Below are 4251 nucleotides of genomic sequence, written 5' to 3' on the forward strand. Positions count from 1 at the left end.
TAGGAAATTGGGGTTCCAGTTGCATGAGTGCTTGTTAATTTTAACTAATTAAGAAACTATGGGTTAGTGTGATTATATACTTCATAATTGTAAGTACAGGGTTGTTTTGTAAACCATCATGCCCATCTCCAGTTTTGTCGAATGGGGCTTCTAAAATTCCTAAAATCAAGCCAGACTCCAAATTTGCTTTTCATTCTTGCTAAGTATTTAGCTAATAATTGATTTCAAAATAACTAATGAAAGCTGTATAAGTAACACAGTGTCATGCTGGAGCCGTAGGGCAGTTTGACATATGCTGACCACTCCTTAGCAGTTACTCGTTCCTTCTCGTCTCCTTTTCCTTCAAGTTAGGCAGTCACCTAAGTACCCCGTCCCACAGGGTTGTGGGGGAACAAAGTATAAAGTCCTGAAGGCTATGAGGCCCCAGGAGCTGTGTGGAGTCTTGAGGTTGTGGGTCTTGCTGTTGATAAAGATGTCATAACTCCTCGTGTACACAACCGTTCCTCGGCATTCTCTTTCTGGTTTGTGTTTCCTATAGTGAGACTTCTTTTCAATGTGACCACTGCTCTAAGGGAATCTGCATATGATTCTCCAGGGCACAGTGTTTATCAGCATGGCACTAGCTCCAAGAAGACCTGCCTGCCTCCCTCTCATGACCCTTCACATTTCTTCAAATGCTTACTTTCTCAGAAAATACCCAAGGCTAACCTCAGTGTGTTCATCTCTGTCCTTGACATATACCAAACCTCTACTTGCTTTTTCCCCAAGCTGTGCCAATTTGATGTGGAGTCTGTAGCTGGGTTCACACGATTGCCTCATGACTTACTCTTGGAATGTCAGCTCCTCGCTGTGTGCCGTTTCCATTGATTGTTTAGTGACACTGTGGGCATCTGGAGTGAGTAGTGACTAGCTAACATGTAGGTGAATTCGTGAGTACCACAAGTGGGCCGTAGGGTTTTCTTGTGCTCTTCTTCCGTGATGGAGAGACAGCTCTTTGTACGTTTACTCAGACATTTGCTGTCAACAGTGATTTGTATTTTAGGGGCTACTCTTTTCCTTGTTTCCATGTCTTTCTTAGTTGGGCATCCTGGATACTTCTGTTTGCTCTTCTTGCTGAAGATGAGGCAGAAAAGATGTAGAGCTAACGCCTGAGTAGTTGAGCATGTTGTATGTCAGCCCTGTCTGTCTTAGCTGTGTGCATTAGTAGTTGAGTAAACGGCTGCACTGTTGCATGTCAGCCCCGTCTGTCCAACAGTAGACAGTGCTCAGGGTAGAACCCCTTCCTTCCCTCTCTACAGCAGGTGCTTTACAGATGTCCCCTCCTTCTCTGCCTCACATAGTACTGCAGAATGGAGCTGGATTTACTAAGCCTCAATAATGACTTGTTGATCCATGGAAATTTCCCTAATTTCATATACATAATAAAGGAGAATGATCGTGTATGATTGTTCCCCTCATACATTCCACAGAGTGTATTTGCCTGGGACCCGGGAGTATGGCAGGGTCACCTGCTCTGCTGAATAGCCAGCGGTTCTACAGACCACACAGCTGTAAACATAAAGACAGCACATCTGCTCCTTCACAGTTCACTTTTTAGTTAAAAATCAACCTCAAACTTAAGGTTATAAGCACAGAACATTTTTTGAGAGCACAATGCTGTCAGTTCTGCAGCAATGTGACCACATTCTGCCAGCGCAACTGAGACGCTAACACTGACGAGAGACGAGCGCCACATTCAGCCTCCTCCAGTGAGACATCACTTTTCATAGTAAAATAACCCACTTTTTCTTCACCTTTCCTGACTGCGACGTTTAGGAAGGTTATAGATGAGTTCTTTTAACTTTTCTTTTTTTAATTGTTTTTAATGAGTTATATATTTTTCTCTGCCCCTGCCTTTCTCTCCCCTCCCCTTCAACCCTCTGCCATGATCCCCATGCTCACAATTTACTCAGGAGATCTTGTCTTTTTCTACTTCCTATGTAGATTAGATCCATGCATGTCTCTCTTAAGGTCCTTATTGTTGTCCAGGTTCTCTGGAATTGTGAATTGTAAGCTAGTTTTTTGTTTATTTGCTTGCTTGCTTTATGTCTAAAAGCCAGTTATGAGTGAGTGCATATGATATTTGTTTTTTCTGGTTCTGGGTTACTTCACTAAATATGATGTTTTCTAGATCCATCCATTTGCCTGCAAATTTCAAGATGCCATTATTTTTTTTCCATTGTGTAAATGTACCACATTTTCCTTATCCATTCTTCAGTCAAGACGCATTTAGGTTGTTTCCAGGTTCTGGCTATGACAAATAATGCTGCTATGAACATAGTTAAGCACATGTCCTTGTGGTGTGATTGAGAATTTTTTGTGCATATACTCAAAAGTGGTATTGGTAGGTCTTGAGGTAGGTTGTTTCCTAATTTTCTGAGAAATTGCCATATTGATATCCAAAGGGGTTGTACCAGTTTGTACTCCCACCAGCAATGCAGGAGTGTTCCCTTTACCCCAATCCTCTCCAGCATAAGTTGTCATCAGTGATTTTGATCTTGGCCATTCTTACATCTAGGTGTAAGATGGAATCTCAGAGTTAGTTTTGATTTGTATTTCTCTGAAGGCTAAGGATGTTGAGCATTTCATTAAGTGTCTTTCAACCATTTTAGATTCCTCTGTTGAGAGTTCTCTGTTTATGTCTATACCCCATTTTTATTGGATTATTTGTTATTTTAATGACTAATTTTTTGAATTCTTTGTATATTTTGGAGATCAGTCCTCTGTCCGACATGGGGTTGGTGAAGATCTTTTCCCATTCTGTAGGCTGCCGTTTTGTCTTATTGACCATGTCCTTTGCTTTACAGAAGTTTCTTAGTTTCAGGAGGTCCCATTTATTAATTTTTTCTCCCAGTGTCTGTGCTACTATTTAGGAAGTAATTTCTTATGCCAATGTGTTCAAGTGTATTTCCCACTTCTCTAATGTGAGGTTCAGTGTATTTGGTTTTATGTTGAGGTCTTTGATGCATTTGGACTTGAGTTTTGTGTATGGTGATAGATATGGATCTATTTGCGTTCTTCTACATGTTGATATCCAGTTGTGCCAGCACCATTTCTTGAATATACTTTCCTTTTTCCATAGGTGAATTCTTTTATAGAATGACCCTCACTTCAAAATTTCTCACTGTTTCTTTGAAATTAAGTTTCATGTAACACATATCTTAGTAATGAATGTCGATTTTCTCTGTTTTTATTGCAATCTGTCAATAGGTACGTTATTCATGCTTGCTCCTTTGCTGATAATCTTTACTCAGATGAAGATCCTGTCCTGCAGGGTCTTCCTTAGGAAGTTATTCTTTCTGTTTGTGATCTTGTTCCTCACACATATGTAGGTTAGTTTATATCAGTATAAAGTGGTAGACAAAACAAAACAAAACAAAAAAAGAGCTGGCCTGATCGTTTAGACCAGAAATGAGGGTCAGAGTATCCAGTGTGAGGCTGGGTGGGAGAGAGGATACACCCTACAACTCACCTACCATTCATTGTAACTGATGGTGTATTCACTGATGGTTTAAAATATTTATCTTTCTTTCAGTTTGCACAAATGGCTTTTTCAAATGGCTACTTTGGAATGTGAACACAGTGTCTACTTTGTTAGAATGGGAATGCCAGTTTAGTTGCTTGGACCTTAGTAAGGGGAATTGTTGCACTTTCCTTTGGACCAAGAAGCACTGTGAAAATACTCCTCATGTGCTCTGTACACACGTTAAGTGGGGATTTCTGTGGCAGGGTGTGTATGAGGCATCAGACAAGAGCAGAGTCACAGTTCTTTACAGTTTACGACAGAGGCAGGTCTGCAGCCAGGTTTCAGCAGATAGGGACAATCTAGTTAGAAAACACAGCAGCTCTGTCTGCCTTCCTGCCTATATATCTGTCTGTCTGTCTGTCTGCCTGCCTGCCTGCCTGCCTGCCTGCCTGCCTGCCTGCCTGATTCGCATGCACACTCACATGCTTACATACTCATGGAAGCCTGAGGCAAAATGGCACAAGAAGGCAAAGTAACTCCTAACTTTATCAGAGAAGTAAGAAGGCTTTCAAAGGGAAAACTTTTGACTCGGAACTTGAAGAATAGCAGTGAAACGAGGCTGTCTAGGTGGAGAGCAATGGTGTGCACAGTGCAGGGTGGGGGGCGGCATGCAAGGTGCAGAGGGGTGGTATACACAGTGCAGGGGGTGGTATACACAGTGCAGAGGGGTGGTATACACAGTGCAG

General features: G+C 41.7%; 1 protein-coding gene across 1 annotated transcript in view; it reads left to right on the forward strand.

Annotated features, from left to right (window-relative positions):
• Positions 1-4251, forward strand: part of Lrrc49 (leucine rich repeat containing 49) — a 113592-nt gene that overhangs the window by 78694 nt on the left and 30647 nt on the right. The gene's annotated exons all lie outside the window — the stretch shown is intronic.

This window comes from Microtus ochrogaster, chromosome 5, assembly GCF_000317375.1.
Source record: "Microtus ochrogaster isolate Prairie Vole_2 chromosome 5, MicOch1.0, whole genome shotgun sequence".
Classification (NCBI taxonomy): domain Eukaryota; kingdom Metazoa; phylum Chordata; class Mammalia; order Rodentia; family Cricetidae; genus Microtus; species Microtus ochrogaster.